We start from the raw sequence: 9,800 nt of genomic DNA on the forward strand, positions 1-9,800 counted from the left end.
CCATTTGCAATTTTGCCAACTGACGCTGTGTGTTATTTACACATTGCTGCTTAAAAACTGGCTCCAAACCTTAGTCGTTTAAAACAACCAACGTGTATGATTTCATGTCTTCTAGGGGTTAGATGTGTCTAGATGTGGCTTAGCTGGGCCCTCCGTCTCTGTCCCCAGGCCAAATCAAGAGGAAGCTGGGCATGTGGTTTTGACTCAGAGAGGACCCACTTTTGTGCTTACTCCCGTGGTCCTCAGCAGGATTCAGAGCCTCACTGGCTGCGGAGGATTTTGCATAAAAAAGCCTTTGCCACTCGGGCCTCTCCATAGAGCAGCTCCCAACCTTGCAGCTGACCTACCTTAGAATGGGAGCAAGAACACCCTCCCCCCGCCCCCCAAAATGGAAGGCTTAGGCTGCTTTTGTTTTTGTTTTGTAACTTAATTTTCCAAGTGGCATTCTATTACTTCTGCCATTTTCTATTCATTAGAAGCAAGTCAGTCAGTCCAGCCCACATTCAGGGGGATGATGGCACAAGGCGGGCATCCCAGGAGGTGGGGTTAGGATAAAGGACAGCCTTGGCAGCTGCCTACCACTCCAGGAACGTTTCTAGAGCAGAAGCTAATCTAGAATCACATATTGAATTTAGTTGACATCTCTCTTCAATTTCGCTCTCTCTCTCTCTTTTTTCATATTTGAAAACACAGTTACCTTTTGAAAACTAAATATTCCTTGTGTGGGGTTAGTGTGATGATTCCTCATTATTAGATTCTGGCCATATTATCAGCCAAATACTGTATGAGGAATGTTGTCTCCTTTTTGGAGTGTTGTCTTAATGCAGACTGCAGTAATGAATACTAGAGACCGGGTGACTTGTAAACAATGTCAAATTATTCCTCCCAGTTCTGGAGGCTGGCAAGTCCAAGATCAAGGTGCTGGTAGGAGAGATTTCTTCTGAGGCTCCCCCCTTTTGGCTGACAGGCAGACACCTTTTGTCTTCACTTGGCTTTTTTCTGTGCGCACACGCCCTTGAGCCTCTTCTCTTGTAAGAATATAGGTCCTCTCACAGTAGGTCCCTACCCTTACGACCTCTTCTGGTTACTTCCTTAAAGACCCTGTGTCCACAGACAGTCTTACTGGAATTAGGGCATCAACCTAAGAACCTGAGAGCCATGCAATTCGTCCATAACAATTTCCTTTTGGGAGAAGAGCCATACCTTCTTAGGCATTTGCTCATTTCTCTGCTTCTTAGTGTATGGACTCATGATTTTGCTTTTTTCTCTCAAAGGGTTGTAATTCGTAACTATTCTTATTTTGGGGTTCATTTTGTTACAGTCTTAGGCAATCGACACCCGCCTTTCCAGGTTGTGCCTCTTTCCTTCTGAGGTGCCCCGCTGCATTTGGAGCATTCCCTCCCATCCTAGGTAAGATGACCTGGCTCTCGCTAATGAAGGGCGCTGGCTGTGCAGCCTTGGAAATGTACTAAAGCCCCCCCCCCCCGCCGAAGGGTACCCTTGAAACTGGTTAATTTTATGCTGTGTGAATTTCACCTCAATTAGCCAACAATATTCCAGCCTCTTCCTGCGCCTTTCCTGCTCAGCCCTGGGACCAGTCATTTCTCCGAGAAATGTCCTTTGAGTCAAAAGACTGCACAAGAAAGTGAAGAGCAAAGTGTGAGGTGTGCTCATTGCTTCTGGTGTAGCTTTGTTTCAAGGGACGGAAGCAGGATTTATTTCCCTAACATATCCCATCAATACACACATAAACATGCATCCCCATGTATCTCAGAAATCAGGAGTCTCCCTCTATAGCTCCAATCACAGACCTTCCCTCCTACGTCTTTATCTTCCGCCCTTGCTGTGTTTACAACTCTTCTCCCACAGTGAGAACCCTGGCTCCCAACAATGACATATGCATTGCTCAGTTCTATAAAACATCTAAAATAATTTCAGCTGACTTTGCCCGTTGCATTACAAGGACAAACTTAGTAAAAAGAGTTGGGCATTTTACTGCTCTCCCTAACCCTCATTCTACTAAAGTTGGACAGAGGGTGGTATAATGGCTTTTTCATAATTACTTGGATTAGTTTTGTTTTTTTTTGTTTCTTTTTCTTTCAGTGTCACTATTTGCTTAATATACAGTTTGGTTTAATTTTTTTTTCAGCTTACTTTGAATTTTACTATTTTTCTCCCTTCCCAACTTGTTGGTTTAATTTCACTTTTTAAATACATAGTACATTAATACACTGCCAGAAATCAAAATCCTGCAACAAAGGATGCATACCTCTCATACTTCTTACAACTTGTTCCTCACCTACCCCTGCAGGTGACTCCTTTGTTCCACTCTTCATTTCTGAATATTTTATTCTTCCTATATATCTTTTGAAGATACGCAGTATATATTATTTCTCATTTTTCCTTTCTTCACAAAGCTAACACACTCCGCACTTATATATGTGCCTATTTGCGTTTCGCTTGCTTTACTCAATATATTTTGGAGAACACTGTCATCTCATTTAGATCTGCTTTGTACTTTTTTTTTTCCTTACAGCTACATACTAGTCCATTTCGTGTGTCTACCACAGTTTATACAACCAATCTCTTCTGTTTGGACATTTAGGTAGTTTCCAGTAGTTTGCAATTACAGTAAGGCTTCAGTGAGTAGACTTGTGCATATAAATGTTGGAATTACAGAGAGCCTGAAGCTTTTACAGGGAAAGCTTTATCCAAGTTATCAAACAGGGTCTGCGGGCCAGCTGGAGACGTGTGCATGGGGTGCTGCATAGAAACGGGCAGAAGCTTCTCGAGGTAGCCAGTGATGGGCACTCCCCATAGGGCTTGGCATGTTGGGATCTCCCAGCTGTTCAGAGTGTAGTACTGTCAAGAAGGACCCATTTCCTTGAGTGTGGGAGACTTTGCAGGCTTTTATGCAGCATCTCACATTCATCACTCATCATTCATTCATCTCACAAGCATTTGTGTCTTTTCACAGAGAGCCCACGCCGACCCCTGAGTCCTGTGTCTACAGGGAGCTGGGCTCATAGTGTTGCCCAGCCGAAGGGCAAGGCCTGCAGGTTCTTAGCGTCACCTTTCCCCCCCCCAAATCCGCATGGTATGAGCCTGTAGACCCTTGTCCCCCAAGGCCTTGATGACTTTAGAAGGCCCTTACCTGTGCCCAGTACAGACATGTTGTCTAACTTCCCTGTTGCCTGGTTCTGCCCTTCCGGACAAAAATCAATCCTCCAGGAACAAAGCTTCCTCCTCAACGTGTCATTAAGTATGTCTCAGCTCCTTCCCCTCCCTCCTCTGGACTCTCAGCGCACCTCAACTCCACCCTCCAGCCTCCCTCACTTTCTCTGAAAGGCTGGAATCATTCCCTGACAGTGGGGGCTCCCCGGGAAAGGAGAAAAGGTTTTTTAAATGGAGTCATTCCGACCCTCTCCTGCTCAGTTGCTTGCTGGGTAACTGTGTGCATTAAACCTCCAGGCACCGTTCTAGAAGGGGGGTGGGGCGTGTGGCTCTGAAGCCCTTTCCACTCCAGCATCCTGCCAGCACGCAGCCCACCAGCTGGGGGTCAGTTCTACCAAGCACAGGTTCCAGGAGACTGGACGCCAGGACTGCAAGGTGGTGGGGTGCACGGGACTCTGGCGGCAGTGGGATGTAACCAGCTTTGCCTTGGCAGCACTCCCCACGCCTCAAAAGCTCCGATGACCTCCAACATCTGGGCCTGTCCATCGGCGTCGGTCCTACAGCACAACTACCTCCAGGATCAGGGAGGGGCGCATGGTGGCCCCAAGAAGTCAGGCAGCGACCGGACAGGCACTGGGGAGAAAGGAAGGCAGGAGTGTGAAGCTCCTCATAGGGTTAACACAACCAGGAGCACACAAAGGATGGAGGCGAGGGAGGCGAACCCAATAAAGGGGTGCAAGCGTGGGGGAGGGGGAAGGAAACACCTTCCACCCTTTCTTTTGGCGGCAGGGGGTACATTTACATTTCAGAGCAAACCGAGCTGCAAATGAGGGTAGCTGGGTAGTCCCTCCTTACGCAGCTGGTGAAAGACCCTCCCAAGGCCTTTGATGCGGGGTGCGCTTTCCAGCATGTTTTTAAACGCGCATCTGTGGCATGTTCTGCCAGGGAACCCCAGCGGAGCCCCCCACCCGCCCCAGCTGCAGCGGGGCGAGAGGGAAAACTTTGCCTGGAGCTTGCCGGGCCTGGAACGGAGCAGCACCAAGCAAAACCCGGAGTGGATCTTGGAAAGCGAAGCGGTAATGCTTGGGCGCCCCGCGCCCCGTCCCTTTACACAAACTCCCGGCCAGGCAGGCGCTCCGAGCGGCCGACCCTTTGAGCGCACCACCCCGAGGGCTTGCCAGTGGTGGGAACCTAGGAGGGGCCGAACATGCTGTTTGGAATAATTCAGGAGGGGGAATATTCTTCGTGCTTGGTAGTGTGAAATCACTTATTTATGGCTTCCTTTCAGGCCTGGGTTTGCAGATAATCCCCCTTTCTAAGCAGCCGAACTCATGAATGTTGATCTTGCAAATCAAGCTGACACTAGCAGCTTTTGTCCACGGGGCATACATCAAGGCCTGCCTTCTCCCCAGCACGTTTCCCCTCTCATCGGAATGCGCGTCCCAGCCTCCTTGGTTCCTGAAAGGCGCGCTCCGCCCACAGCGACCTGGGGTCTCCAGCGACAATTGAGGGACTTGTCTGCCAAGTGCCTGCTAAGCGCACTCGGGGGCCCAGCTTGGAACGTCCTGTTCAGGGACCCAAGAGAAGTCCTCAAGAAAAATGGGCCCGGCAGGAGGAGGTCAAGGGATGACGGGCTCCCGGGAGCTTTAGACCCTGGCCTGGGGGGTTGGGGGGTGCGGGGATGCGGCTAGGTATTTGTCCTTAAACACACAAGCCAGCCTAGCCAGGACAAGCCACCCCCGCCCCCTCCCAGAAAGGAAGCAATGAAACAATCACATTTATGGGACAAGAGGACTGAGAGGAGGCAAAGCCAGCCAGGATATATGGGTCTGAAATAATGAGATCAGATGGGGGTGGGGGGTGCAGATGTCAACTACATCCACAGAAGCCATCAATAAAGGAGGCTTTGCTCAAAGCAAGGCAGATCTCGGGGCTTTAGAGTAGGAACGGCGGTGACTGTGGGACATGGTGCCACAGAATGCTCTTTTATTAATGCTAATGAACCCGCCTTTTATAAAGTACTGGAGGCTCCAGGGAGATAGGTGCTAACTGCAGACCAAATATGTATTGGACTGTTTGATGATCAGTGTGGCTGCTCAATGAACCAAGAATATAGGCACCCACACCCTCACTCTTAGGAATCCAGACTCATGAATAAAGATATTCGTGCTTAATTTAAACGTTATTATGATGCAGTTTCCAAACTGGTCTCTACAGCTGAGGCAACTTATTCTGCTTCATAAATGCCTGGTTTCCCTGCGTGATTTCTCGCAGTTGGGTGAAGAGCCTTTCAGAGTTCGGGCAGGGCTGCGGGTAGGGGGTGTTAATGGGTATGATTTTGGGGGGTGGGTTTTTTCTTTTTAAATGATGTTGATTGGTTGATAGAGAATGTGTAAGGGAGGAGGCCTGGATTCTTCCTGGCATGGTAATATTTCTTGCCTCTCTCCCCACCCCAGTTCCCCGAATTTGTAAATCTCCCCCCACTCAGTGAAATGAAGGCCCCATGTAGCAGTTGGGTACGTGGAGAAAAGCCCTCTGCCTTGAGGTGCCAGCAAACATGAACACTGCTGCTTGGCATTTCTTAACCAACTTTGACCACTTTTCTGTTACTTGGACTGCCATAGAGTGTACAAGAAAGGAAACCATCAAGGACGGTTGAAGTTGGGTTTGGTATAGAGGAAGAGGGGTGCTCAGAGTGACCGTTTCTTAGAATGAGTTGGGCACTGTCAGTGGGAAGGGTCTTTCGTCTAGGCACCGTTTAGCATTTTCACATCACTTCCGCTCTCCAGTCCTTGTGTCCAGGCGATCGACAGAACAAAGCAAATAAACCGTTTTCCTTTTGTGGGAAGAATTCCAGGAACAATTCCGTGATCATCCAAAAAATGAATCAATCTTGTATTTGCTTGGGGTTCTTTGCTGCATGCTTTCTTGGATCTTGGTGATGTCCAGTTCTTGGCGTTAACGGTGTCCAGCTCGTGGCGGGCATTGGTGGTTTCTCTCTGCACATCTACCTTCTGCCCTCTCTCCCTGACTCCATGTGGTTCCGGTGGGGCAGGTCACATGATCATTTGGGCACATGGCCAGACCCGTTCTATCCTGTCTTCTGAGGACTGGGATCTCCAAGCGGAGACCCGGAGCAGAGGAAATAGAGCATGGTGTCTGATGCGCGTGCACAATGGAAAGGGTCCCTTAGGTCCTGATCTCTGGAGCTCGTCTATGGCTGGTACCTTCCAAAGTCTATTGTGGAGCTCTTCTCCATTCTGGGACTGTTCCACCTCTCCTGCCATAGAAATATATCAATATGTAAGTCATAAGGAAAACAGCGAGTTTAGAAACCAATTACTTTTTCATGAAATACACATCCAGAAAAGCACATAAAAATGGATTAAAAATAATTTTAAAGTGAGCACCCTCTATGTGATTGCTGCCAAGGTCAAGCCACAGAATATTACTTGTATGCTTGAATTCTCACCCTTCCCACTGCCTGCCCCTCCTTGTTGATGAGAAGCACCCTTGCTCGTCCCTAACCACTATGCGGCCAGTCCTGATAATCATTTGTTGGTTTCGTTATATTGTTTTATTGCCTGTATGTGCATTCCTATGCATTATCACTTAATTTGGTGTTTTTGAAATTTATGTGAAAGGAGTCATTTTGTCTTTGCTTATCATTAGGTTGGCGAGAGTGCCCCATGTTATTATGCAGAGAAATAGTCTATCAGTTTCATTACCATTTGGTAGTACATTTGTGAACATGCCACAATTACTTATCCATTCTCTCCCTAATGAACATTTGCATTCTTTCCATGGGGGCAATTACAAACCGAGCCGCTCTTAGCATCATTGTGTCTTCCAACAGCACGCGAGCACACTTCTCAGGAGGAAATTTCTGGGAGTGGAATTGCTGGGTCATAGGTCGCGTGTATCTTCATCTTAACTAGGTAATGCTATCTTTCCAGAGTCATGGAACCTAGTTTTGTGTTCCCACTCTAATTAGACAAGAGACCCCATCATCCTGCATCTCTCCCAAACTTGGTATTTTCAGCTTTTTAAACGTTGTGCATCTAATGTGGCTGTATTCTTATTACAACTCCCTGATTGCTGATGAGGTGGACCTCTTTCCCAATCTTCACTGGCCACTTCATTTCCAAAAACTAATTACTATTTTACATAAACATGCGGGTACACACACATAGGCATAAATGTGTATATGAATGGTTGACATTCCTGTAAGTGATCAAAATAGTATCAAGTTTTAGGTTTCTATTCAACCATCAAATTCAAGGCAAACTGTCATTTTTCTGGCATCCAACTTTTCTTACAGAACGCATTTGTTTCTCTTTACCTCAAGAGACCTCATTTTTTTAAAATTTGAGGGCCTAGTCGGAAAATCTTACTCTTAAAATTATTCCCTTCGAATTTTCATTTGAAGATCTCCCTTTGGGGCGCCTGGGTGGCTCAGTGGGTTAAGCCGCTGCCTTCGGCTCAGGTCATGATCTCAGAGTCCTGGGATCGAGCCCCGCATCGGGCTCTCTGCTCAGCAGGGAGCCTGGTTCCTCCTCTCTCTCTGCCTGCCTCTCTGCCTGCTTGTGATCTCTCTGTCAAATAAATAAATAAAATCTTTAAAAAAAAAAAAAAAAAGATCTCCCTTTACTAAAACCTGATATTAATCCCTGCTCTTGGTAATGACTATTAACTTGATGTCTACTAAGTGGTACCCATTTTAACCACAGATGCTCACATAAAACTGAACCACTATACTGTCAGCCCTTGACCTGGTGGATTTGTCCATTCACATCCAAAGGAGGCAGGTTTCCTCTGTTATTTTATAACAAAAATGGAGTATCCCTCAGCCCTTCCCAGATACAACCAAAGATACCATCACGCAACTCTATGTAGGTGTTCTGCAGTCTTGCTTTTTTCTCTTCACTGTCACTGGTTTTGTTTTCTGCTCTCCTTCTCCTTGATTGTTAAAGAGAAAGGAGGGAATGTAAGACCAGGGAGCTAATAAGGAGCTTCTGGGTGCTGAATTATTGGGCTGTGGTTTAGGATTCTGTCCTAGCCCCAAGGAGCCTCTAGAACAGGGATAGCAAACTGGTTTCACGATTTGGAGCTAGCTTCAACTCCAAGGACTCCACTAGTGGATGGAAGAAAGTCCAAGTCACACCTGGGCTCTGTGGGGAAGAATGACGCGAGAGTTGAGTCATCTCTGCCATAGTTTGGGGTGGAAAGAGGCAAGACTTACATCCCCCATAGTACAGAGCAGTGGTCTCCAACCTTGGCTGTCTTGTAGACTCCTTTGGGGGGCGGGGTTTACATGAACCAGCCTGGATCCCATCCAAGATCAATTACATCAGGAACTCTGGGAGTGGCCCAGGCATCGATATCTTTAAACTCCCGGAAGATTCCAGTGTGCAGCCAAGTTTGAGAACAGTGGATCTCAGCAGTATTTTTAACCTCTTTTTTTTTTTTTCTTTTTTTTTCAATCATCGCCCCCAACAGAAGGTGGTGATTTCTTTTTAAGATGATTTTTTTTTTTTTTTTGCCTAATTGCCTTCCCTCCCAGAGAACCTTAATTAGAGTGATATATGTGTTTTTTGTACTGGATGTATATCTATGCTTTATACATAAAAAGGGTAAGATTTTGTCACCCAAGAACCAATTTTTGCCCGCCTGACAGCACCTTTGGCTCTGTCGAGAATGCATGATTTTGAGAATCAGAATTTGCTAAACATGACTTGGTACCATTTGAGATTCGGGTGTGTTCCTTTCTCTGTGCCTGCAAAAATGCCCCTGGAAACAAAGTAGCAGAGGTGCGAAATCACACATGGAGGCCACCGATCCACTTGGTTATGCTGTTAATAGTTTTCAGAAATAATTAAGCGATAATGTTAATTGAGCAGGGTGTTATCAGATGTGATGATCTCCTACTGCTAGGTACGTACTGAGAAGTGAGAATGTTTGCTTCTCTAGCAGGAGAAACGGCTTCTAGAGTAAATAAATCCCAATAACACAGTGATCATTTCCATTTTCCATTATTATCGAAACTGATACTTCGGTTGGAGTTTTGTGCCTTCTAGAGCTGTCTGATGACTTTACTATTATTCACCCGCTTAATAAAAGTCTTAGCATGAGTTTTAAACCTAGGGGTATTTATTCGTCTGTAACCTACTTTGGTCTTTATCCTTAGGGTTTGCACCTTTACAACGGAAAAAAACGTGTTTCTAAACACAAATTGAAAGACGCATAAGTAAGCTAAGGTAGGGCCGCCTTACTCTCTTCCGTTTCCTTAAGTGCCCTCTCCCCTCCCCCACGGGGGCAGCTGACCCTGAGTGAGCTCTGGCACTCTGCCACCTCATTTAATCCCTCTGTACCTTGGTGTCATCTCCCGTCTAAAGAATTGAAAACAGACACACACACACACACACACAAACACACAGGCTTCTGTGTCGTGAAATCTGACTGGTGCTACCCGGTTGAAGGGAAAACACCCTCCTGTGCTCTCCAGCAAATATTTCTTAGTCACCTACGCTCCCGTCCCTAACCCTAACCTCTGAGCCCAAAGTTGAGTGACACAATGACTCCACCTCAGCCAGCGCACACGGACAGCCTTCCTGCCTTCCTGTTTT

The sequence above is a fragment of the Lutra lutra genome, chromosome 13, assembly GCF_902655055.1.
Source record: "Lutra lutra chromosome 13, mLutLut1.2, whole genome shotgun sequence".
Classification (NCBI taxonomy): Eukaryota; Metazoa; Chordata; class Mammalia; order Carnivora; family Mustelidae; genus Lutra; species Lutra lutra.